Source organism: Anopheles merus, chromosome 3L, assembly GCF_017562075.2.
Source record: "Anopheles merus strain MAF chromosome 3L, AmerM5.1, whole genome shotgun sequence".
Classification (NCBI taxonomy): Eukaryota; Metazoa; Arthropoda; class Insecta; order Diptera; family Culicidae; genus Anopheles; species Anopheles merus.
In genome coordinates, this window is record NC_054085.1 from 20146630 (window position 1) to 20174625 (window position 27996).

General features: G+C 40.2%; 1 protein-coding gene across 3 annotated transcripts in view; it reads left to right on the forward strand.

Annotated features, from left to right (window-relative positions):
* Nucleotides 1–4666: 4666 nt before the first annotated feature.
* The window catches only part of LOC121600373 (gamma-aminobutyric acid receptor alpha-like), a 62891-nt gene continuing 39561 nt past the window's right edge, over nt 4667–27996 (forward strand). Inside the window, exons 1-2 of one of the 3 annotated variants that reach the window (XM_041928891.1) lie at nt 4667–4721; nt 6385–6828. The gene's annotated coding sequence lies outside the window, so the exon portion shown is untranslated. Of the gene's footprint in view, nt 4928–6384; nt 6829–27996 lie in introns of all 3 variants that reach the window. The other 2 variants (XM_041928889.1, XM_041928890.1) reach the window with 2 other exon arrangements.

The following is a 27996-nucleotide window of genomic DNA, read 5'->3' on the forward strand; positions in this document are numbered from 1 at the left end:
GGTCTCATGGTCTCGATTTAACTTAGATATAGGCTCCGCTTGCTCCACCGGCTCCATGGTGTTTGACCTTCACGCGGGGTGCTGTCGATGGACGCTGGTGCCCTGCCCGGTGGCTTTGTTTGAGCAGCTTATTTGCGCACGGTCCGGGAATTAGAACGGCCTCCTCCATTCATGTTTAATGGTTACAACTTGCTAAACATACGCTTCGGCACAACAATATCAATTAGGATTTAAATACACTCACTCACGCCCGGCTGTGGGATGGTGGACTTTGTGTGCCATTGTGCTCGAATGAGTTACATGGTGCTATTAGAATCTTGGGTTTTATGCTTTGAACTGTTTTCTTTTCTTTTGATCGTCACTAGCTAATCGTTTTTTAGTTTCTTTATGATATTGTTTATATGATATAATTGTATTTAAATTATCCTTTTGTTTATCATGTTTTATTTATTTATTCATTTATTTATTTTTGTGTTTATTTTATTTTGTTTTTACTATTGACTAATTCATTTTTGTTTTTTTGTTTTAACCTCTTATTGAATCAAGTTTTAGTTGTTAATGAATTATCTACAATCCATTAATTTCTTACTATTCCTCAGTCTGATTTTATTATTTAGAATTTTAGTTCCTTTTCGTAATTTTGTTGTGGTGGTTTATCATTGTATCGGTTTATTTTATTTTATTCATCACCTCCAACAATTAAGTTTTTGTTTATACGTCTTTTTCAACATTTTTATCTTTATGTTTTGAAAATTTTCTTCTATTTTAATTACTTATTGGAACAATTGATAGATTGAGGTTTTGTATTAACTATTTGTTTAGTTTATAAGCAAACTTTTATTTTTATACACTTTTTGATTAGATTATTCTAACCATGACCTAAATCTGGATTATACTCGGATGGCTGCTGAATATTGCAACAGTGCGGCTCCTCCACCACGTGTCAAGTCCACCGCTCAAAACACGAGCTATTTTGTACAGACCAACCAGCCCCGACCAACCACAGTGGTGTAGTGCTCGTGTACGGCTGCGGTGGGGGAAATGTTAGCGTTGAATCAGTCCTTAACACTCCTCGTCGCTGTCGCCGTCGCCGTCGTTGTTGGGCGTAGTGTCACTGCATGCGAGTTGAAGGTTGGCCAGAGTTGTCCCACATTTAGTTTGCCGGACCGTTGGGGTGTTGTTTTTGTTTGGGTGTTTCAAAATACAGTGTTGTGAGACGGCATTAGCTTTGGACTGGCGTGGGAGTTTGAAGAAATCATTACGACAAATTTGCTCAACAGTAAATTAAAAGGCAAACTATTGGCTTTGAATGTGTTGGAGAGGATTCGTTTGTTTCTGCTATATGTGGCATCCGTGCACCGTTGGCCCAGAGTACACGTTGGATAAATGTAATGCTTGATAGATCATTTTTAAAATACTTTTCTACAAAGAGTATAAAATTAACTTCTCCTTCTCAAAATCATTTTTACTTTAAGATAATTCCTCCGACTGTTTTAACTATACATGCACACATAACACAATTGTTGCCGACATAAAGGAACACCCTTCGTCATAGTCTTTCAAATGAACCTGTTGAACTGGATAATGGCGGCGTTAGATACGATAGATCATATTAACGCTCGTGACACGTGAAATGTCACCCAGTTAACACGTGCCACAGTATTTCTGCACAATCATTCTCGGTGTTCGTTTCCAATCATTGGCTAAGGATGCTGCAAACGTAATGCTCACGACGATGCTCGTTCACTTTAAACGCCGTTGGGGGGGGGGGGGGATTTTTGCACCCTCTAAGCTAGAAGATATACGATACGAAGAAGTAAGTGATGTCTATCGTGAGCTTACAGAGAGAAGAGAGCTTAAACAAGAGAGAAAGAGCTCTTGAGGGGTATGAAAAGTTAGGTGTATCCTTACGCAGAAAGAAGTAGAGCATCATACACGTGATGAAGAACGGACGAAAAGGGAACGAAAGCTCCGCGAAAGAGCCTGTGCTGACAGATTAATTAAATCTCATTCGCTTCTAAGGCGAAAGCTGATAATAAAACTGATTGCACACAATGTCACTGGGAGCGATGCAACCCTGATTCCGGGCTTCCAACAGCTTGGAGCGTAAATTTGCTTTTCGATTGCAGCGTAGAAAACGGGTGGTGGTGATGCAATTTTCTACCATCAGTACGGAACGGGATTAATTATTTGGTTTGCTTTTGCGTTACGATGGTCGTTGAGCTTGTAATGTGATCATACAGATGAAGGTAATTCTGCAAAGAAATGATCGCACGTAAAAGCGCATTGATTGCGTAGTGATTGCAATTCACCATGTTTAGAAATAACGACGATTTACTTATACTTTAATGGTATATGTCTCCCAATTTTACAGTTTGTATTGATTTACAACTTTTCATAGTTTGTTCTTCGATTTTCTTGATACAGTAGGCGACTGCTAACTGAGAGGTTAAATTTGTGAGAAAAATGCACATTTGCTATGAATTTCTCTTGGTAAGATTTCGGATGTTTCATGTTTTGATATTTGTTTTTTAAATTAAAATCATTCCAGTTAGAATCCTGTTTAAAAAAAACTCCACTAAACCCGACCTATCTAATCTAGTTAGCGGACACATACAGTTTAAATAATGAACAATCCCAATTTAGGTGAGGTTCGTTACTATCCTAATATATCCGGGCAAATTTCATTTTGCTGTTTCTAACTCCAATATACGTTTATACTGTTTCTTTTTACTTCTTTAACTTTTAATTTACTCAAATTTTATTTGTTTCAAAATAAGTTCTTTCGTTTTTTTTTAATTTCTTGAATTGTTTAGCTGAGCTAGTGATTATTCCTCTCATATTTTTGAACAAATCTCACGTGATTGTTTGGCAATTATGATTAAATTAATCCTACAATTGATTGACATTTTCCCATTTTGTTGGGATGTGTCTCACCAGGTCTCGACAAAAAAGTAATTTGGGCCACATATCCATTCTACAATATTTTGGAATTATTCGATCGTCAAAAACAATATCAAATAATTTCAAAAACATTCTAAGAACAGCTGTAAACAACGTAAGTTTGCACATTATTTGAGAGTCAAGAAAAATATTACAAAAAAGTTAATCAATAATACTCACATATTAACAAGCTTCCGTCTTGCTTCATAATTGTTTTTATCTTTAAAAAAGACGGTCCAAGCCGTATTTCTGTCTTGTTTCAACATAAGATTAACATTTGAAGATTTGATTAACAAAATAGCATGAATAGATATTTTTTTGTGGTTTTTGTAGTTTATGTATAACCAATAACGCAATTTTCCTAAAAAATAATCGTAAATTACAGTTTTTGCTTATGTAATGACTGTGAATTATGCTAAAATTTTGTTTTTTTCAATAATAGTATTACAACAAATATTTTTTTTCACAAGATGACACCTGAAAGTTCTAAATGAAGGCTTAATGTTGTTACTTTTTTAACAAAAAAAAGTTTAATATTATAGAGCAGTATATGTATTTATACTCTGCTGAATTGAATTGTATACAAAGTTACCGCTATCAACAAGCATTGCCAAATTAAATTTAAAAATGTGTAAAACAACTCTCTCAACACAAACAATCATTGACATAAAATGAGGAGCCAATGGGATGCAAGTGCAATTGTTTCGTTGTTCCCTTCGCTTTTAATCTGAACCGCATAAAACCACTTACTCTGGCTGGTGCCGTAACAATCAATGCACGTGCAAAGTTGGTGTTGGCATTTATGTTGTTGTATTTGTTTGGATCTTTCTCTCTTTCTTTCACCTACACGGTGTATCAGCCCGGCGGCTGAATTAACCCGGCCGGGTGTTGCGGTTGCTACAAACCGATTTACCGTGCCGTGGTGGAGGTAGGTAGGGTGTGCAAATACTACTCACTTCTCGCTTGCAATAATCATCACGTCAGCCAGCGCTCCACATTGTCCGGTGCAGCCGAAACCGGCCTGCGGTTAACCAGCATAACCGTTGCAAACAATAGCGGGCGCGAGCGCGTGTGATGATGGCTATATGGTCAAAATCGGGGAAGAAAAGCGCCACTACCAGCCACCTTCGGGTGACGTCTAGCAATGGCGATTGCTGGCTGTGACATGTAGAGCAGCGAAGAGGGACAATGGTACAGCACTTATCATTTTTATTGAGGCTTCAAAAACACCACTTTATGACTCACTTCTGGGTCCGTGTGTCCGTTAATCTGTTCGGGCTTGCAAATTCCCTTACAGGTTGAAAGTTATTCCAATGGCAAAATTCGCAGCTGGTGCTAGCTGCTACATTGCCACCATCATTCGGGTGCCGCTGTTCGTGCCAAAAGCACGTGTTGAGCTTCGGCCGGCCATCGGCGCGTGTGCACGAACGAGGCAACCGTCTGTTCAACATCCGCCCATTGCTGCTGCTTCGGGGTTCGGTTGAAGGGTTCGTGTGTTCGGCTGTGGCAAGATCGCGTGTTTACACCCGAACCCCGACCCTCCCCACACCGTGAAGATCAGTTCTTTTGCCCATTTGGTTTCATCGGTTTCCAGCGCAACTGGACGGGCGGCAACCGCGTGTTGCGTGTGTACGATGCGAAGGAGGCGCATGGTGGCGTACGAAACGGGCTCGCGCGCGTGCCGTCGAGCCGAAAGTCGAAACCATTCCTGCCAGTAGCTGCGTTGAGTTGGTCGGCTGCGAACGCATTCGCTCCCCGGTGGGGCGCCCGATTTTTATGTGTGTGCGAACGCGTTGTCGCGCTAACGGTTTGGAGGGAGCGATTGAGGGAACGGTTAAACGGTTTTCTAACGCTGGACTGAGCGGAAAGTGAAGTTGTGCATAAAATTGTTATTTAAAAACTGTGATTACTTGTTGAGGTTAGTGAGTGAGTGAACACAAAATTCTAGTTATTTGTGAGTGTAGATACTGTGAGAATGCAAATTGTAAGATAAATATAACGAAAGATGTTTTGACAAGTGAATGAAAAAGAAATGTTTTTATTTTCAAAATTCATAAGGGTCTCTTTGCAGATTAATTTGTTATTTTAAATTTAGTATGAACTGTAATAATATTATTTCAAATTTAGCTTCTCATTCTTCTCTATTATTTTTTAAATTTTCGTGTAAATTAAATTCATAGAAAATACTCTCTTTTGTCTTTAACCATCAATCTACTGTGGAAGATGAATAAAAAAAAACAATTCACTTATAAAAAAATGGTTGGTTTAATGCACAAAACTCTTACCGTTCTTTTTTTTGACCGTTTCAAAGTGATCGTTTGAAGAGTGCAGCGCTACTGCTCATCCATTGATGTACAAACCAACCCAAGAACATGCGTTTTTATTACCCCCGTTTCGTTTGAAACTAGTTCACACGCGTGATTGCATATCCTGTCGATAGTGAAGGAGCAGCAGATTAAAAAAAAAAAACAGTGCGGAACTGTAGTTTTTGGAGAATTGAATTTGGTGGCGCTAGCGATGAAGAACCAGTTACCGATTCTTAGCGCATCATTGGAAGGAAACGCAAACGCAAAAAAAAACAGTAGAAAGAATGAAGGAAAGAAACAGCAATGCTCCAACTTTCACGGCGCCAAATCTTTGCCAAATAAGTGAACAACCGATACCGCGCAGCTAAATGGGAAATGAAAGGAAGCCCGTTAAAGTGAAATTTAATTTAAAACCAATCATTTCATACCAAACGGTGTTTCTTTTTTTTGTTTGTTTGGAAGGGTGCAAAGTATGTGTGTGTGTGTGTGGGTGGGTGGTTTTCTTTCGTTCGTTGTTATTGGTGTTGTAATTTCATTGCTTTATCGTGCTTGTTTCGGGCGCACGGCCAAACGCACTATGAATGTAAGCCGTGTAAGCGCGCACAACACCTTGTCTGTGCGTGATGAGGCGTGAGTGAGGTAAACAAAATGAGAAAAGAAAATGATAAGAAAGTGTGTGTGAAAGCTTCTACAGCGTGAAGCAGAGACGATGAAAGGCAATGAGTGTAAAGAAATGAAGTAATTTCCTTATTGATAGCGACACAAAGGTGAGAGAGCGAAGAAACTGAAAAGAAAACAACAGGACAAACACTAACAAAAAAATCCCGTTACCCGCATGGTTTTGCATGTTTTGCATGTCCTTTGAAGCGAAAACTTTGTAAAAGCAAAGGAAAGGAAGCAAAAATTGCCCTCCGTATGTAGCCGTTTTCCGCATCCGGTCGATTTTGCGGTGAAAGGTGTTTGCGTTTATTAGCCGAGCGAAGGGGAGAAAAGTGTTGTGAACATCAAAGCGAAAGTTTGTGCATAAAAATGTGAAAGATTCTGCTTGTTTTAAATTTCATTTCCTTGCCAATGTTTAACACACGCTACTACTACTACTACTACTACTACTACTGATTCGTTTTCTTTGAAATAGATCACCGACGAACTTCATCATCCACTTGAAAACGTGCTGATGGAAGGATTTTTTCCCAATGCCGCTACAGTGTGTGTGTGTGTCTTGTTCTTAATTTCTCTTAGTCCGAACGCCCGCCGGAAAAGTGAAACGGCAAAGCCGTGCAGAGTGTGTTTACCAGCGCGTGTGTGTGTGTCTTTTTCGTCGTGAGCAGCGTCACCTTTTTTCTGTGTGTGTGTGTGTGCTAAAACAGTGAATTTGAATTTTAATCAAAAGCTCAATCAACACCTATTAAGTTTGTTTGCTTCCCGGCACTTGCCTGGTGCGTGAGTGTTGCGTGATCGCTTTTTTGTGTATGCTGGTAGTTCAAAAGTCGCACAGTTCTTTAAAAAAAAGGACTCAGTGTTCATGGTGTATTAAAAGAAACTTACGATTTTTTTTTCAAATCTGCTTGTTAAAACGAAGGTGAGTGTTTTTTGTTTTCAATTATTACGGGTAAATTAAATTAAAATGGGCTGGCGGATGCGTATATTATTTCCAAGAATAACTTGTGCTTTTGTGAACATGTTTATGAAATTCAATTCCTAACATTAATTTTTTAGGATCTTTTATCAGGGATATTGTATTAGGAACTAGTCACCTAGCCAATGTTACGGAGTTGTTGAGTTTACAAAGGAAGAATATAACAAACAATCTTTTTTAAATGACTTAATGGTCAAAAATTTGATTAGATATTTTTTGATATTTTTTTAAATGATGTGAAATAATGTACATCGTTTAAAAATGATAATATTAGGCAATTTTTAGAAAGCGACTGTCCTAACGGTCTAGTCTTTCAAATTTCTCGAATTATTCACATGGTGACGTAATCAATGAGTTATACTGATAAAATGTAACATTTATTGGTATCTTTGGTATTTGGTATTGGTATTATATCTTACTATGGGTATCTTATTGTTAAAATAATATCAAAAATAATAAAATATAATAAATAAGAAAATATAATAATAAATACTAATAGATCTAGGTCCAACAATTAAACTTTGTTGACCAGATTTTGATTTGGAAAATGTACATTAGTTTGCACTTTACTGAATTGTATCCATTTCAATCTGTGGTTATGATATCAATTTAGCCATAAAATCATTTAGAAATAACATTCTACTAATGGCACAATAAAAGCCTTCAGACGAACATTTAAAACAACTGCTCTTGTAGGTAAATATATAATTGTCAAGTAATACAGGGTTTGCCATGAGTGGGACACTTCCTAGACGCTTTCTTATGGGAAGTGAACTTCATATGCTGGAAATTGGATTCTATGGCACGATTTTCGAACAGGCTCATTGAAAATTCCTATTGGATTTGTCCAACAAGGCTGCTATACATTTCAATTCACATTACATGAAGTTCATTGCAAGCAAGAAGGAGCCAACAAAGTGTCCCACAGCGTTGAGAACTCCTGGAAAACCGTGTAAGTCTCAAGGCGAGAGAAGCGAATCCTTCCATAATCGCTATAAAAATATCCTCAATTCCTTGCAATCATTAAAATAAATATAAAATATACATTTTACATCTTAATTAGGCCATACGGCCCGTTGAAGATTAAATAAATAATAATAATAATAATATCCTCAATTCCTTGCAATCATTAAAAACTGTAAACAATTGAAAAGATCTTGTTCGAAGGCTTCACTGGTAACTAGTGTTTAGGGTTTGACACCTTTGGCACTAGCTGTATTTGCTCAGAAGCGTAGCGTAACGCATTGCATACATCTAGGCGTTGTAATGTTTGAAGATGCTGGAAATTAAACAGAACAATTCTCAAACTCTGGTTGTAGGATTGTCAAGAAACAATTTTTTTCTTAAAATAAATATCTTAAACAAAAAGCAAAAAAAACCAACAAAATAGTATAAAATTTTAATGAGATTGAACCTAAAATTGTGTTTTGAATGAAAATGTCTTTCGATAAACCTAAACGCCCCTCAGATATCAGGTATCTACGAATTTGTTCAAATCGTAATGAAAAACTATCAATAAATTTCGAACAATACTGGACAAAATGGTAAGCAGATTTGACGTGCCCAAAACAAAGACTGCTCGAATGGGGGGAAACAGAGTGCAGAGACACAGGACTCGAAGAAAGCGAAGAATAAAACACCGGTTGTCAGCTTAATTTACAATCGAAGCATTACGTTCGTTCGTCTCCTGCTCCCGGTGGTGGCGGCAACAATTCAGCCAAGACACTTCGGACCTAACACGGATGGGGTTAAATTAAGAGAGCCTAAAGAGTGTCACGGTATAGAATGGCCACACGACTTACCTCTGCTACGGGCAATCGAAAGAATGGTACAACCGTTACCGGTGCTCACCCCGTTCACCGATGACAACTGCTTTACCTCTTACTCCGCAAACGATGTTTATCGGGTGCTTCTCTATCTCTGTGCCTTTTTTCCTGCACTCTGTCTTAACTGTCTTGGGCAGTAATAAATTAGAAAGTTTTCCCGAATGTGTCCCTGCCCCGATCGGAATCGGACGTTCGGAGGAACCCGGTGTTCGTGCAGAAGGAGCCACTTAAAGGATAGGAGCGGGCTAATGGGGATGGTCATCGAAACGGCACAGGTTTGTGCTGAATTTTTGACAGAGAAATTAGCTTGATTGCGATTCCATGCCGCTGTGGTTGGCGTGTAGTGTATTGTAGAGCTGTAGCACGGCGTTGGTACGTTGTTTTCCGTACCATCTTGTTGTTTTATTAGTAGTAGTCGGGTTTTAAATGGGTGAAATGTCGTTTAGTCGACCGATACAGCCAGATGAACACTGAGGTGTAATCGTTGGACGTTCCATTTCGATCGTTAAAGCGTTAAAGTTACGAACCCGATTGCGCCAGATACGGATTGCTTGACGGATTACAACAAGCTTACACATTCGCATTGATTTACTATGCTTTCCACGTGTTTGGAAAAGGTAATTGGGGTTTCCGTTTGAAGGAAAAATGGTATTGAATTTATCATAAGTGGCGTTACAACATTGATTCTTTAATCGGGCAGTAGATGGAGTAGATACAATTCAATTCATGCATCGGTTAATACGCTTGGTATACAAAGTGCAATGTTCTAAAAAAATCTGTCTTTTTTATAATTCCAATCAGTAATTCTTTACTGGCTTTTTCGATATTTCAATTTACCAGAGTCCTTTGGATAGTTTTTAGTCATCTATCATGCTTATAGTTTTGAATTGTTCCCACGATTATATTCATATCTGCTCACGATTCTATGTGAAACAAATATTTTAAATAATTCCGGGAAACACACAATAGATGATGTTAGGTCATGTAATCATCACAATCCTTGGGGAATGATTAAAAAAATTAGTTAAATTATTTAAACTACTAATGGGCTAACGATTTCATCAGAAAAGACCGTATAATCTTAAGCCAATGGAATTCATGTTTATTGGGATGGATGTTCTCACAATCAATTTAATTATTACCATCATTATTATGCTGTAACTTTGCTAATTTCCTTTTCCGCTTCAAATCTGCAGGGCTAGAAATAGTATATTTGCAGATTTCTGTAGACCTTTCCAGTCTTAAGTCAGTTTTACTATTTTCTTAATAGGTTATACATTGTAAAACCAAACAAATATTAAAGGAAGACATAGTCGTAATAATGTCGTTCGAATTTCTATAATATTCACAATAATATTTGGGAAATTATCTTCCATTAGGATCCATCTTCAATCAATCTTCAAGTAGGAAGAATTAGATGTTAAACTCTCAAGTAGATAGAAAAGTAAATTAACCCATCATGATATAGTGATTGAATCCTTCATTCAATCAATTAGTTCTTTTCATACTAGTTAGACCTTATTGTTTGTTCAAATCTCCTCAAATGATAATAAAATGAGTAACAAAATATTGCTGCTAATTGTATAGAAAGACAACATAAAAGAAGATATTTGCTAGTCTGTCACAAATCGGTTTAGCCGCTTATTTCCCATAAACATTCCAGCCAAACAGCCCCGTGAGCCAGTCCGTCGGCAGGACAGCATGACAAAGCCAAAGGCATAAAAGTCACAATGCAAAGTGGACAAGTGCAAGTGTGCAGCACTGTTGGCAGATTGAGACAGTGAGCGGGTTTTGTGGCGGAAGCCTGCCACGACGTGGCATGAATATCTCGGCCCAGCTGCAAGACAAAAGTGTAACCTTCGACCAGATGACAAAAGCCGCCGAGAGGGAAAGAGAGAGTGAGCGAGCTTGTGGTGGTGACGGTGTCATGTACAACATGCGGAATCGAGCAGCGTAGTGGGTGAAACTAGTGGATTTGTGTCAGTGGCAGTGTGTCACAGCCGAGGCAGGTCAAGCGCTGACGAAATGGGTTCTCGCCCTACACCTACACCCGCGGCGCTTCGCAATATGCACTTTCTCTGCCGGGGCGGGAGTCACCAGGGTATGCCGGATGTGTATGGCCCTGGCAGGAATCTAATTGCACTTGGATCGCAGTGATTGGACTCGCCAATAAGGACCGCAATGAGCCAGCATGTAATGAGACAGCAGAACAATGAGTGTACGACTACTGAAGGGTGGAGGTGCGGGCGGAGGTGCGGGATTCCTGTTGTAGTGCACATTCTTTTCCTTTACCCATGAGGGGCGGTGGATTTTTCATTTTGGTAGTGCCCTGAATCGATTATGACACATTAGGGAAGGAAAGACATAGGGGTACTAGTATGTGTTGTTGGTCTGTTGACTGTTTGTTGAGCTGGGATAGAGAACGAAGAGATTTAAAATTGCTTTCACAGACAATTGAGAAGAAAATTTACAATCATTTTTGGCAGATGATGACTAACGTCTAAGCGAAGAATTGCAGTTGACAGTAAAACGATAGACTTTTGTCGGATAGCTGCAGTTAGTTCAACGGTTGATGTAATTAGGAAGACAGTATGTTAGGAATACAATGGATAAATCTGTAATACCGCAATCTGGAATAGGATCTAAATACTTATTGGTTCTATTTTCAGTACATTATTTAAGGAGTCAACTCATTTAACTGTTAAAATTTCTAATATTTTCTTTGAAGATTAGAACAGTTGAGATTTTCGCTTTACTGCTTACTCTTGGGTTTCCTCAAGCTCCAAGTTTGCTTTGCGCCTCTGGAAAATCTAGTTGAATTACCACAGATGCAGTGAGCTACTAGATCTCGAATCGTTGATTTATTTTACACTCGTTTAGATCGTTCCATGCTTGATTACTACATATCGCAGAGAAATGCTGCAGCATCTGCCTTAGCTACGCTGATTTGTTTTTTCTGTATGTCTGCGAGTTTCATGTAGTTAGTGATCGTTACCCCAATTTTACATTTTAAGCACTGTGTCGCACATTTTATTTGCGCCGTGAGGTATATTACAGGTTACTTTACTATCTTCGATCTATAGTTTTTGTATTCAGTAGGGCTTTTTCTTTCTAATCCTACTTCATGAGGATATCTTGCAGTCCGTTGGATTTAATAGTAAATTTCAAAAAACACAAATTTTCAAGAAGTAATAACACAGCAATTAATAGGTGCTGCTTTTGTAGTTGTGTGAGATATCTTCAAACATTGTCATGCTATGTGTGATGCATTAGAAAATAAAACAAGATAACCAAAGCAATGGCCAATAAGATGCTAACAAAGGCGAGTTCAAAATTACATTTATTCACATCACTAGAAGAAGAAAGAGTAAGATGAGAAGCAAAAAGTGATTCTGGAATAATTGGAAGTGGAAAATAAGTATTAAAATCAGTGGAGCCGTAGAAGAAGTTGCGGTAGAAGTAGGAGGAGATGAAAAAATATTAGCAATTCTACGTATAACCTTCCACAATACCAATAATATAAACGGTTATTACTGATTTAGTAACATGTTTTGGTAACCTTGGCAAGGCGAAACGAAATGTAACAAATTCTTCTATAAAATAAACACATCCTCCTCTTCATGTTTCCATTTGCAACATCCATTATTGAACTCTTCAAAGACGATTGGATAATGGTGGTTCGCTTACGGGACGAAACGATTCGCCTCCCCCCACGGACGAACACAGCAGCAGTACCGGCGCTTCAATAATGGGCACTCGTAGTCGCAAAAGTGTTTCGCTGGCGCGTGCACTTTACACTCTTAAGCGGCTACCATTCTTGTCCTGTCCAGCGTAACTTCCACCCACAGTCCTTCAGGGTCAGGCTTTAGGTTAGCTTTCATGTATTGTGGTTTCGTTTTCTTCAAACTTCCGTCCTTGGGACATCAAATGATTTTTTGTTGTTTTAGTCACTCGAAATGTCCCATCAAAACTGCCTTAGAAGTAAGTGCAAAGACAAGCGATAAAAAAGAACAACGTCCGGATAAAGTTTTCGGGGGCAATTATCTCGGCGAAAAGTTAAACTAATCTAATTGTGGGGCCTGAAAATAGGATAAGGGCCATTTCACACGCAGTGCTAGGACCGGGAGAAGATACGACTTTTTTTGTTGCTGAATTTCCAGCAAGCTGTTTATATAAGGAAGCAAGAAGGACGTTTTTTTTAATTCAAAAGTCATTAAAGAATGGATTCAGTTTTTGGATTGTTTTCGACTTTAGCGCAGGCAAGTGAGAGCGTTAATTTTGTCGTGTTGTGAATGTCTAATTTATTACTCCACGGGAGGAACTTTTTAACCCATGCTTCAGGGATGTGCATAATCTATCAATCGAACCTTCAATAAAGGACTAGTACGTACCAAACGGGAATGAATCACTGGAATTTGTACTCAGTAAATGCACCCCAAAAACAGTAGTTCCGCATCACGCTAGCTCACACGTGCTCATTTGCAGCACGACGACGATGGTTTTCCATCGTGAGGTGTTCAATTACACTGATTGCAACCCGCATTTAGGGCGATGTACATACATTGCCCGGATTTCGATTGATTCACTTGGGACAATTCACTTGGGCGTTGCATGCGTTTGGTGGAATTCTCGGTAAGTTCGCCAATAAATTTCGACTGAATAATAGCAAACAATCGGGGGGCGTGTGTCTGAGCGAAGTAGATTGGGGTAATGTAATTGAATTGATGGATCTTTAATTATGAGCAGTCGTCAAAATTTGTTTGGGTCAGAGGGACTGGATATGAATCGCGTACATTTCCAAATGGAAGGGAAATAATGGCAAGTTGTAATTTTATTAAGTTCCTTTTTGGTACTGAACGGATTCTATGGAGGTCGAGGGTGTTAACAGAGGCATTGCGAGAGCCCTTTGGTAAATCATTATTTATTTTAAGTCTTTTATCTTTATTCTTACAATTAAGTAGGAGCCAAAAACTTATTCTTTTTTTTTTATCTTCTCATCGTGAAGCTTTTGGGAACATTTACTCAATGGCCTGTCTTGAGTTCCGATGCAAATACTATGGGTTTCTTAAATATCTCCACCATGAAGCGCGCTTGTGAATTTCCAAGTCTTTTCGTTAGTTAGTGGTCCAAGTCTTCTGAGTGGGTGATGTATGCTCAAAATGTTAACTTTGAGTTAAGTATAACACCGATGTCACACATTTGACCGCAAACTATGGTGCCTATGAAATAGACACTAGGTCAACCCTGTAAAGCTCAAATGCTCTCAGGATAAAGTGGAATATCCTGGGTAAATAAAGTGTGAAGAAATAGGCAATAGGCCACTAAAAAACCCTAAATATCTTATATTCAATTAAAACAATTTAAAAGTTAAATCATTTGAATCCTCAATGGTAATGCTACAATATATACACAATATACAAAAATAAAACTAAGTAAAGTGAACCTGCCAAAAGATGGTACGACAGCCACACGGACATGTATTTTTAATTAGAGTTGAATGTTGTGCCCTTTTCGTCATTCTCAACGCCGTTTTAAATACTTTGTATACCATTCTCCTTCTCGTGTGATTAATGTACTGCGCGGTTTGCCCTGTAGTAGATGTTGTGTCATGTTTGGTTTCCGGTCAGGCGCTAAGGCGCGGACGTGAGACAGAAACTGTAATGGAAATAAGCACTGCAGCAAGCACATTTCTTCGGCTGCTCCATTTTCTATAAATGTACACTTCCTCAAATACCTTACGACCACCGGCACTAGGCAGCACAAGAGCAAGGTGATGGATTCTTAAAAAAAAAAACTTTACTCCCAAAAGCACTGCCTCGCAGGAAATTAAACTTCCGCTTAATTGTAGTGACAAATTAAAATTCCATTTCCCGCCCACACTGGACCCCACAGCATGCTCCCGTCTTTTCCTTGGACGATGACGGCCGCAACATAAACTGCTGCTGCAGATGCAAAAGCTCATATTGGCTAGTAGTGTAGTTGCCCTTTCAAAACATGGCTATACATTAGCAGTAGTGAGGATGGGATGCAAAAAGCTTCCAATATATTTCAATTCCATTTTCCCCCGGGTTGATGATGGAAGCAGGGCACGACAAGGGCACGGTTAAGTTTCCTTTTCTTCGGTTCATCGCGACTTGCTTTAGAGAGCAGGTAGGCAGGAAACCCGTTTTTTGCATCCTGCCCTAGCATCCTCGAGATAGTAGTGCCCGAGATAAGAGAGATGCATGGTCAATGGCATGTTAATTTAGTGTCTGCCTCAAACCGACCAACCAGGACTCAATGCGGCTAAATCAGTACCGACAGCTGATGAGCGATTCCGTCCGAGCCTTCGAGACTTCGCAGCGATGTTCATAAATAATGGCACCCGTTTGACCCTGGCTGGCAGAGGACGGCCGACAAACAGCTCGCGGGCAAGTGAGCTCTGGCCCGTGTCACGTCGATAATAAGTGCCGGTGATGTGTGCCGAACGAGAAAAGGTTCCCCGTTTTGGGGTCTTCACTCCCCCGAAGGGGTTTTTGCGAACGACCGAACGACCGACCGACCGACCGAACGGACGTATATCAGTTTCCGTTCTCGCACTTGGGGAAAATCGGGCCGAGATTTATCGGTCGGAAGATGGGTTCCTCAACGGCAGGATCCTAAACGGGTGCGCTGTAGGAAAAGTAGGGAAAAAGTTCGCGCTTAGTTAGTTTTTTTTTTGTGTGTGTGCATCTCCTCTTGATGTATTTTCTATCCCCCGCTGTTGGTTAAAAACAACATTTTCATAGAGCAATGAAGCGGTTTTTGGGCAGGTCGGGGTAGAGAGGGTCCGTCTGGAACGAATCATCAAGACCAGATCCATCAAATAGCCGCAGGTCAGGCGGAAATTTCGCGGCAAAACGGGGAAACCCTAAGTCTACCGTTATTATCTTGCGGCGTGCTTGAGACGGATTAGGTCGCACGATTAATGGTACTTTGCGTGCGAGTTGGTGGCCACAGCAGCAGAGGCAGCTGGTAGCTGGTAATAGCTGTTTTTGTTTATCGCTTCTTAGTGGTAATGCTGCAAAATCGGTTGTGTCTACAGATTGGCACCTCGGTTGTGGGGTGGGGCCTAGTCGTAATAAAAGCTGCTGGAGTGTCTCAGAAAATGGTAGTATCAGAAGTAATAAACATAGAATTAAAAGAATGGCGTAAACATTACTGCACATGCAAGGTGATTGAACTCAAAAGATAAGGAACAGGAGTAATATTATCAGAGAGGTAGGTATTTTAAAAATACTTCTTGTAATCCATTGCTTGATCAGCAATAACATTCGGTCACGTGAATTAGTTTTTTTTTTCTATCGTTTTCTCTAGTAAATCAGAAATATGTAGGAAACCCCCTTTAGGGAGAAAATAGCAGAAGGTAGAATATTACCGAGGCTTCAAACATTCAGTTTAGTGTGCGAATAATGCGTTCCGGAGTATTTTGGTGTAAGTGGAATATAACGTTTTTCAAAGTGAAAATCACAACTTAACAAAATAAACTACCATTTTGATTTCATATACACCACAAAATGCTCTTAAATTTGTGAATGTTTACTTTAAGTTCATTTATGTTTTTTTACTTTAAACATTCCTGCTAAAAATTCAATATTTTCCTTAAATAAAACATATTATCTTTTACTTTTTAAACTTTATCTTAGTGAGAAGTTTGTTTTTGAATTGACATATTTGTTAACTTATTTATTTGTTTGAATTGCGTACTTATTCTATAAAAGTTATGTTTACGATCTACTGCATTATTGATTAGTTCTAATTTATAAAAAATCAGTTGCGTATCACTTATTAGAATATTTTGTTTCATTCTTTTGATTACGAAGCTTTTAGAACAAAACACATGAAAAGCAAAGATTTAGACACATTGAAAGAAATTATACTTTTGTTCCAACATGTATGTGTTTGGGCATAATATGTAATACAAAATACTCTCTACTTTGTGCATATGTACTTCAAATTCAGCTTTGTTTCCTATTACGTAAAAATTTACTGTTATCATAGTAATTAAATTTTGATAAACCCACTAACGTTTCTATTATATTGTTGTCTTCTTAGGTTTTTATACAGGTATTCCCTGATATACGCCATACTCGATTTTTCGCTATAGGCGATTTTTCAAAATTTGACAGTTATTTGAGCAAATTGTACTGATTTGACACATCAAATGTCAAATGCAAAATAAATTCCCTTTTGATCGAATTAAAAAAACCCTTTTTAAAAGGTAGAACGTTATGATCTTCAGTTGAAATTAGTGGCTAAAACCCCACCTTGTCGAGCAAAGTTATACGAAAATTAGCTATAATTTTTCTGAAAACCTCGAAATTCGACTTACGCTAATATTCGAGGTACGCTATTTCTCCGGTACGCATTAATAGCGTATTTTGGGGAATACCTGTAATTTATATGAATATCAACGAAACTGGTAAACCTGCAAAAAGGGTTAAAACATAGTTTATATATGATGACACTATCATCGTATTTTCACCTGTTAGTTCATGACTCTTACGTTATGTTTATGCCTATTTCCAATAGAGCAAATGTTTATTGTTTAAACGGCTTGTAATTAAAATTTGTTCCTCTTTTTGCTGTTTGTTTCAAAATGCCTTCGCTTTTTAATAGAACTGGTTTTTTTGGCTCGAGGACTTATTTTTTGACATTTTGCTTGATGCTGGGAAATTGTTACTCTTTAGCAAACAGCAAAATTGCTCGCTTTTAATTATCAAACAGTACGGTGCGATCTTTCTTCATTCGTATGTGTTTGTGTGTCGTGCAACTGCTGAACGTTGGCCAAAAAGATGCAGCCGACCGAAGGCAAAAGGGCACGCGAAAAGGGGTGGACGAAGTTGAGGGATTATTTTCCTTTCTTTCATGCTTTCCTACACTAAAGTATGTGTGTGTATGTGTGTGTTTCTTTCTTTCCGGTCGAAAGGACCCTGACATAGTTCCGTCGGCCGGTTGCGTCCCCGAGCTCGGGCTGTAGGGAAGTTTGGCGAAGCTTGCGGTCAGCGTCAGCACAAACAACTCACCACAGCAACCGCAGCTGGTGCACTTCGGCGTAATGATTTCTTGCCCGTTGCGCGAAACAAAGTGCCATGCCAGCCAAACAAAGTGGGGCACGATGCGGGGTGGTCCGACAAAACTCGGTGGCCGAGCCAACTATAAATCGTGACAATCGTTAGCCGGGAACGCGGTCCGCGTCGTCCGGCAAGCAACAAATGCTTTCACTGCTCGTTAATCCTCGAAAACAAGCCGGCCAGTCAGTCAGCCAGCCAGCATGCAATAGCCGTTTTCGGGGTGGCAAAAGTTTGCGCTGCATGATGTCCAGCCGGAGGAGGAGGTTAAAGCATATCTTTTTGTGTCCGCCGGGCCCAGCAGCAGCAGCAGAGGCAAGCAAAGTGCGCCAATAAATAAGTGATTTATTACGAGTGGTTTTATTTTGGCGCGTCAGTAGCGATCCCCAAAGTAAATGCGCGTCCGTGTGCTACGGCTACCGGAAATGTCCAGAAACATCCTTTCCGTGTGGCGGATGGGTGGTACGGAATCACTTTTTTATGTGTTTATTCTTCCGTCGTATATTGTGTGATTGCTGATTGCTGGGCGCAGGTAGGGGCGCTTGCAATACGTTTGCGATAGTTTATGGTTGGCCCAACTTGATGGCCGTCGACGAAGATTGGCCCAAGCGGCCAGATTGTAGGCGAATCAGTGTCTTCCTAAGTGGCAGCATCATAAAGAGAGAGAGAGAGAGAGCTGTGAGCTGTCAATCTTGTGAAAGTTGTTACGCTCGGGGGCTTACCTCGAAGGTCATACCGGAAACATGTTGCCATCTTGTTAAGTTTTGGAGACATGTAATTCCTTACATCATCTTTGATGAGTAATAGCAAGCTGGGGAGCAAAAACTGACACCAAATTTATGGGAAAAAGTCCCCACATATTTATAATAATTCCCTATCGAATTTACAAGGAAAAACACCGTGCAAAATCATATCGCGATCACCTGATAATCGGCTCAAAACGTTTGCCAAGGTAATACAGAAAAAGGGGAAATTCACTATAGAGTGAGTATTAAAAATCGTGCCTTAATCCCACTACAGCTCCGGTCGCTCGCGAGCCCTACTTCAAGCACTACTTTCACTATCCCGCCTACCCAAATTGGTGGCCAAAGCATTTTCGCCTTTCGCCGCCAAGCGGGAATTAAAAATATTTTCTCTCTCAGTGCACACGCGCCCAACGCCCGGGTGGCGAGAGTAGAGATGGCTCAGTAATTTACACTGTCGTGTGAAACCAACCGAAGCGACGAGGATAACGATAATCGAGTATCGTTGGATTAATGCCAAAAAAGCGGGGCTGACCAACCGGCAAAGCTCAGCTTAAGCAAGGGGCTTTAACTGGGTCGAGATACTGGCGGATCGAATTGATTGTGCATTTCAGGTGTTGGTGAGTGCGATGTTGAATGCCACTGATTGATTACTTCATACCTCTTTTCTGTTTTGGGAACACTGTACTAAAACAAAGCTAAAACTTGGCACATACTCTTTGATTTTATTTTTGATTGACATGCACTTTTTTCTTCTCTGATCGTTTTGAATGCTTATTTTCCTTCACATTCAGAGATTGTTTTGAATATCATATTTTTTTGCTATCGATTATCCAAGGATAATGCATCATGCGCTTCGGCTTTAATTTTTAACCCCATAAATCATACAGCCAGCAATAAGTATCTGTGCCAAAAATTTTAACAATGAGAACTGAGAAAACGGACAACAAAAAATGGAATACATCTCAGCTCCAAACCAAGACTTCCAAGGTTGTTTGGTGCTTGATGCATTTATTTTCAATGAACAAAAAAATGCTTGTGGTGGTTTTGAATCGTCTTTCACCAATAAACTGTACCAACTGAAAGAAATGCAATGACATTCCAAAAGATAGAGAGAGAAACCTGCACCACACTGCAACGGATGCTTGTGTTTTGCATAATCTGATAATCCACCGCATGCTGCTGGAAGCTTGTCGTCAATGGGTATGCAATGGGTTTGTATGCATCCCTGGTCGATGATGGCTTCTCATTCTGATGCTGAGGTGGCAACAACTTGCATGACGTTGGAAGACATTGTAATCTTTAAATTCGTAAAAAATATGACATGATTTTCTTGGTGGTTTCTAAAAGAAAGAAAAGTTTGTTTTCTATCGATGATTTTAGTTTATTTTGAGTGTTACTGAAACCGGTTACTGGTGTTACTCAGTGTATTGGCTCAGGATTTTTATACACTATGTTTGGTATTCTAAGCTCCAAAAATGATTATGCTTGGTTTTGTATGAGTTTTTTTTAGATACTGGTCTATTTTTTACATCAGCATAGTCAAAAGGTTATGTAATGGCGATAGTAGGATATGTAATGGCGTTTTAATAGTAATAATAAAATTCATAAATATATTTATAAATAGGTAAAACAGTCAATAAACAAATCAACAAATCTACAAATACATAATATTGAGGAAATATATATATATATATATAAATCAATAAATAAATCAATAAATCAACAAATTAATACATAAATTAATTATTATATGAGAAACCGTTGAATAAATGCAGCGAACAAACAAATGACTGAAATAAATCCTAAAAAAGTCAATCTCCAACTTTATTGTGCCGCTACTGTATGATTAATTTGAAGATTTTTGCATGACGCCTGAAATTATGCAATACGTATCTAATTTTGTGTGTAGTTTTTTATCTTAGTAGACAAAAAAGATTGCATACTTTTAGGCGCTATGTGCTACGCAAATGAGAGGAATTTGTTTTCATTCAACTCTTCAATTATTTTTCAATCATAGCTTTTATTGAAATACAGCTATAAACCCTCATTTTTTAATGACATTGTTCTAACGATGTGCTTCCAGCGGTTCCACTTTACCCCGTGCATGTACAGCTTTACAAGACGCTTATGTAAATGCCACTCACTGTAAAGCTTCTTGAATCACAAATTGTCCACGCTGCCAACTGCTTCTTATGCACTTTTTACCTATACAGAAAAGCTTTTTTTGCATTCAGAAAATAGAAGCGAGAAAGAACGAGAATATAAAGAATCTGCACAGTTTTACGCTTTCGCCTGGATGAGCTTTCGGGACGGAAAATCCGTGCCTGAATGCTGCCGAGCGAAAGACATCCGTGTTTCATCGGCGTATGCACCGCTTCACTATCCTTCACAACGGCATGGCGTCATCACACATCGGCACGCCACCACGGTGGCAGAGTGTTGTGTCGAGCGCACCTACGGTGATAATAATAATGTAAAAATGCCTCGAACCATCGGTAAGACACCTTCGAACCGATTCCGATTCCCGGTGCTTGCCACCCGTAGACGTAACGATCTGATTTCGCCCTTCGGAGCGAAAGAATGGTTGGTGAGGTGAGCAAAGCGTAGATATTCGGTATTTGATGTACTCAACCGTACATCCGACACTACGGGCTGGTGGCAGGAGCTTCGCAAGATTGGGAATGTTGCGCGCAAACATCTTACATACTGCCGTCGTCACCGTCGCTTTGGTGGGTCGTAAAGTCAGGTGCTGGAGATAGAATGTCACACGCTACACATTATCACACCATGTCAATGCGATGAAGCTTCGATATAAATCAACTTATCCCATGCAAGGTGGAAAATAACCGAATGGAGCACGCGGGAACGTTTCGTTACGATGGGATGCACGCTATGGTGTGACGACAGTTCAGGATCAAATGGGCCCATTTTGTACGCGAGAACTTGGTTTATTGCCCAAACCAGAAGGTGATGTACGTACGTACCCGGGGGCCATATCTTTTCGATCTGATCTGTTACTGCTGCTGGTGTGCTGCTTTATTCATGTCAGTAGATTTGCAACGAAAGTGCAAACGTGCTAATAACGGTGTCTTTTAGCCGTGATTTTGTTGCTGCTGATAGAAATGGAAATTGGATTTTTCAACCAGCAAATCGGTTGACATCGAGCAAGATGGAGGAATCTATATAGGTTGATAGGAAGATTGAGTACAAATTACGAAGAGACACAATTTGGCGTGAAAGGACCATTCTCTGGATGGGTAATGTTGAAACCTTTCTGTTAGTGATTAACAGAGCGTTTTGGTTTGATGCTGTTGAAATCTGTTGAGTAACTTTAAACTTCAAGATTTCGAAAATGTTATTTCTTACTGATAATATAATATAGAAAATATGCGATTAATATCATATTGATATTAGGCACTATGATCCAGAAATGGTACTAGAATGATATATTATGAATGTCGAATTAAATAAAATGAATTCAATAAATTGTGAGTTTGGTTAACAATTTATCCCAAATTTTAAAAATAATAAAATACGTGATAGGTTGTGGTGATAGAGATTCGGTAAAAACAATAAAATTTCAGAGAGAGAGAGAGAAGGAGAGAAAGAGAGAGAGATAGAGAGACAGAGAGGGAGACAGAGAGAGACAGAGCGAGACAGAGAGAGCCAGAGATATCCAGAGAGAGAGAGAGAGAGAGAGAGAGAGAGAGAGAGAGAGTGAGACAGTAAAATAGAGAGAGAATGAGAGAAAGAAAAAGAGAGAGAGGAAAGATACAAAGAGAGAAAGATAGCAATAGAGATAGAAAGAAAGAGAGAAGGATAGAAATATAGATAAAGATAGAGATAGAGAGAAAGATATAGATAGAGGTAAAGAGACAGAGAAAGAGAGAGAGAGAGAGAGAGAGAGAGAGAGAGATCAAAATGGTTTTGACGTAGTTTAATTTATGGATAACCCCTTTTTTGCTTCTTGTTCGTATTGCATACATGTTCAAAATTAATCACTTCAATTCCGTTACCAACTTGTCACACAACAGCTAACAGCTACAGTGTTGATCAGACTTGCAGTAAACTTTTACAACCAAAAGTTTCAACTCATACGAGTTGCAAACTTATACAATTACATTGCAGACGAGTTTTATTTGCGTTTCTACGCTGCTTCTATTTAACGTTTCCGTGCTTCACTACAGCAACCGTATCTGTCCCAAAACTGCAAGCAGCAAAAAGAAACATCCTTCCAAACACGAACACGAAAAGCATATGTTGTGTCTTAATTTTGCACCACTCAACGCACAACAACAAATAAAAAGAAAGGAAAGCAAGCAAACCTTTCTCCTTTTTTGCATTGAAATTCAACCAAAGGTTAAGTACGGCAGCGTGGACGCACATATATTTATTCTAATGCGAAAATCTCCGCCCAGTTCGCTTGTTGTTTTGTTGTGCAGCCCGTTCGCGCACTGTTTGCGTTTTCCGCTGTCAATACGCGGCTGCTGCCCGACGGCTTCCGGTCATTTCGGGCGTGCAAGCGCAGTAAAAAGCAGCAACTAAAGGGAGAAGAAAGTAGGCAAGCGGCACGGAAAGCTGTCAACCGGTCGGGATGATGCCAAAAATACATAAAACATTAATGTCAACATTTCCATTTTTGCTCAGCGATACGATTTGGGTTCAATTCTGATGAGCCAGCGACGGATTGTGAAACCGAAACCGAAGAAGTCGTCACACAAAGAGATGTGGGATTGTGGGATTTAAGTGCGGGCTGTGATTATTTTCGTTTCCCGACCGTATGCTATCGCATATGCTAATGATCGGGCGGGCGTAACCCATTTTCTGTACTGAAGTGAGTACTTGAGTGTGGAACACCGCTTCAACATCCCGTTTTTTTTTTGGCAGATCCTTGGTACTTGGTGGCGTTGGTGGATTTAAAAGCGCTTTTGCTTGGTTTTAAATCGCACCGAAATAAAGCGTTCTGCTCGCTCATTATTAGAAATTATTGAAAACGGTGCGAAAACTTTGCCACTCCGTAACCCGTTGTGTTGTTTATATAGACCGATTTTACCTCGATGTTCGCCGCCCTTCCCCATTAATGATCAAATCTGAATAATTCAGTTATTCAAAAGTACACATAAACTGTTGACAAGGTAACGGCGATCATAAAAACTGTGGCACACAAACTCCCGTAGGCTTGTGGTAGGTCTCCCGCACCTACCATCGAGCCGGAAATGTATACGGGTGCAAAAAAGTTTCGTACTTTTTAATTGGCAAACCACCTGCTTTCGAGGCCAAAGTCACAGCAATGTAATCCTCACCTTCAGCGAAAACGCACCGCACAGCTGCTCATTACTGAGTATGGAGGAGTGTTAGAAACAAAATATTTTTTTATGATATGGCTTACAATGGTAGCACAGGAGAAGCTGATCGGTGAGCTTGGGCAGTGAAATTCTAGCTTTAGTGAATATGTGTTCGTCATTGAACGCTAATCAGTGATAGGGTTGTGTTTGGATTGTGTGTGCCGGTTATTACACTAGCACGTGTTTTCTTAATTAAACTTGTCGATTGAAATTTACGTACGTTTTTATAATTTTTTTCTTAAGAAACTGCCCAAAACTTGATTGTACGTGTGTTTAACACGTTTTTCAGGGAATTTGAGTACTTCATCTCAAAATTAAACAAATACGTGTTTTGCATATCAATGAGTTTGGTACTTAGATGAAATCAATGTCGTTAGGTAGTCTCTCCTAATATGTCTCTCCTAATTTGAGGATATTGACACACTTTTTTGAGTATTAGTACAATATTGTACTGTTGTACTTGTTGTAATAACTACTTCATGGTGTACTACTGTTAGTTTTCAAATTATGCGATTTTTCGAAAAAGGCCCCTAAAGGTATGCAATATGCGTGACTTTTCAGCATTATAGATGAACGGTCCGGAGCCTGACAACGGCGAAAAACCTGAAATATTAGTAATAATCTGAAATTAAAATATTTTTTGCATCTATCAAAAGTCAATTATATTGCAAAACATCATGGTTTTAGAAGGAGCAGTTAGGATTACATTTACAACCTTCTTTTAAAACCCAATTCATAACAAAAGAAGTTGCCCTTGCGAAGAGAAAGTAACCGTCCGTTTGATAGTGTCATTTGATGAAATCTTTGTACGCCACCCGCTATTATGTCCCCCAAATTGGCACAAACACTCTTCACACCCTTGTGCCGAATCGCTTCATCACTCGAACCCCTCTTGCCTTGCTGGTTTGAAGTGCCAACCCGCTCAAACACTGTTGATCGATCCGAGGTCGTAACCCGAGCGGCGCCCCATCCCGAAAACACACAATGAAAGTCGACAGTGAAGGTCAGTTTAGCACCATCTTCATCATAATCATCTTTATCTAGGCCATCAATGACAACCCTTCCCCACCGTCACGAGAAACGAGATGAAGCAGGAACGGGGCGGGAATGGAAGCATTAGCTAAAGTGTTCGGCGCACTCGACCTCGGGTACACTCGTACCGCGCTTTAATATCCTCGGCACGCTTCTTTTACTTAAAACCGATTCACTTCAGGTTACGCTACCTAGTAGCACGGCGCGTCAGTTAAAGTTATTGGGTTCCGTGCCCCCGGGAGCGGATCAGATAATTGCCCGCGGCAGTTCGAGCCCTATCGCGTACTTTTGTTCACTATCATTCGGGGCAGGCCCACGTAAAGAATCCGTAACCGTAAACGAACCCGACCAAACAGGGGGCGAAGGGGAACAAAAATCGCCCGGCATCATTAGTTATCCTGCCAGGCGTCTGGCTAATCTGCTCCATCGAACGCGAACGTTCGCGTTCTTCGCTTTCCTTCGCTCTGCGCCAGTGTTAACCACCTGTCCATTGGAGACCCGTAATGTCACATGAAAATCACATAACGATTTTATCGTGAACTTCCCATCTTCTTTTCTTTAGAGTCGAGAGAAAGGGGCAGAAGATGAAGAACGAAAAAAAAAAACGCCGGGAGCGCATTGAGATATTGGAAGTCATCGGAAGTGGTGCTCGGAAGGGGTGTGGTTGAGGCAGTAACACTCCCTCGCCGTCGCCTCCGTCGGACCCGAAGCTCTCTTTTCCCACGCTCGCATTATCTACGATTTGTACTGCGTGATACTGTACTCTCGTGCCATGGTTGTGGAAAGGCGCGCGCTGGTGGCTTTCGGTACCACACACCGCAGCAACAGATGCTTCTCGCACGAGTCTCCTCGATCGGGGAACTTTTTAGCAAGAATTTTGCCTTGGGTTGTGGAATTTCCTGAAGGTTTGTACGATCTTTGCCGGTGGGCAGGTGGAGAAAATGGGAGCCCTGAAAAGGAAGGAGGAGTGGTCCAACCCTATCCCTTCGGGCGGGCGGTGCCACGAGTACTTTTCGTTATGTGCTAATGAAAGGCAGCTTAAGACGACGAGGCAACAGCGCTTGGCAGTGTCTTATCGACATTTTATATTCCATTTTTTACTATCTCTCTCTTATTCTCTCTTCTCTCTCTCTCTCTCTCTCTCTCTCCCTCACTCTCTATTATTTTCCCCTTATTTGCCTCCTTCATCAGAACAATCACGACAAGGCAAATGATCTCGGTAAGCAGCAGGCTCCCATACTCCCCGGGCCAGTTATTCTCGCTCGGGGCAGAACGGGTGGGTTGTTCGTGGATCGATGAACTTATGTCCTCTATTTGCCACCCATACCTGCACTTCCCCCCGTTCCGCTCTACTCATGTAAATGGAGCACAGGAAATCTTGCGTTCAAGTAAAGCCGCTCCTCTAACCTCAATTTCATCAGTCTGCGAGCATCTGATTTCATCTTCACTGTCAAAGGGGTCATCGGAAGGGTTGGTGGTGGAGCGGGTAAGGGGGGAGGGGGGGGCGAATAGGGTTTTACCAAACCATGGCAAAAACGACAACAACAAAAAACCCACCGGAGACCACTTAAGCTGAATGCCACCGTGAGGTGACAGCGTTTGTCGATGGTGGATGGTGCGTCGTGTTAGACAGTCGGTTTGACTCGACTCCCCGACTGCGGTGGGGAATTTCGAAGTGCGAGGAAAACCCCCCCCCCGGGCGGGAAATGGGGTGGAATTTACTTCCACTATTTGCAAATCACTTCACAGGAGGTGAAAAATGTCAATCAGAAGTGAGTGTTTTTACTGTGAATGTGAAAAAACCAACAACGTCAAGCGGATTGAAATTGAAGGTTCGTTGGAGAGAGCGAGAATCGGCGCTTTCTGATGGTGCAGATTGGAAATTGATTATGGTTTGCGGAGCTAGGATTATGATTTCTGCTAATGCAGAGCGTCGGGGGAAATGTAGTGAAGCGAGTAGCTTAATTAATTGAGACACCGTATGCCTGTTGGAGTTTACGGGGAGCTTAAAGTGGATGTTCAATGTTCATTTTATAGCACAATCGTCTATTACGGAGGAATTCATAGATGCATTTGGCGGATTTGTATTTTGTTAAATAATTTTGTCTATCTATAATATAGTAAAAACAACTAAGAGAGATAATTTCTTTCGATGAACATCCTCTTAAATTTAATTATTTAAATTATTTTAATTTTACTGACAATAATAAATCTACGACCTTACGAGCTGCCTTTCGTCAGTTATCCGGAATTTTCCCCAAGGCGGATGAAGTCGTCATTTGAATAAAGCATCATCTGGAGCCTCAACACGCTCAGGGTTGTCGGCTATTCAGAACTCGCATTTCTTTTGATCCTCTGATTGTTGTTGAATAGTGCCAAGATGGTGTAGATGCCGGAACAGGCTTATACGACGTCCACAAACTGCCGCACGATCCTGAACAAAGTTACTTCACTTTTTTTTGGAAATCACAGTAGGAGTTCGACTGACAGAGAGGTCAAATGATGTTTACTGACTCATGGGATACTATCATTGAAAGTGCAAATAACGTTTCGTCAATGCAGCGGTCCCGTGGTACAGTCGTCAACTCGAACGACTCAATAACATGCCCATCGCGGGTTCAAGCCTAAAATGGACCATCCCCCCGTAGCAAGGATTTGACTATCCAGCTGCGTGGTAATGAATTATGTCTCGAAAGCCTGTATAGGTCAGCATGTCCGCGTAGGACGTTACGCCATATAGAAGAAGAAGAAGATGTAGGTTAACCTGATCATCAGTTTTTCATCGTGTACAAGCCGGGAATTACAAGGATATGCATTTAATTTTTTAATTCGATATGTTTTATAGTCTAAATAGTTGGGGAACGGAATGTCCTTTATTTTTGTGCACAATAAACCATATTCTGATTATTTTTTAATGAAATATAGCAGAAAACCCGTAAAATTCACGTTCAATTTCACTGAAACTGTTATTCGGGTTTTACACATTTCTCACCTCCTTCTCAAGGCGCTGGGTATTTAGGGGGGCACAAGATGTTGTGTCATCACGCCGAAGATAGTTGAGAAGCAGAAATAA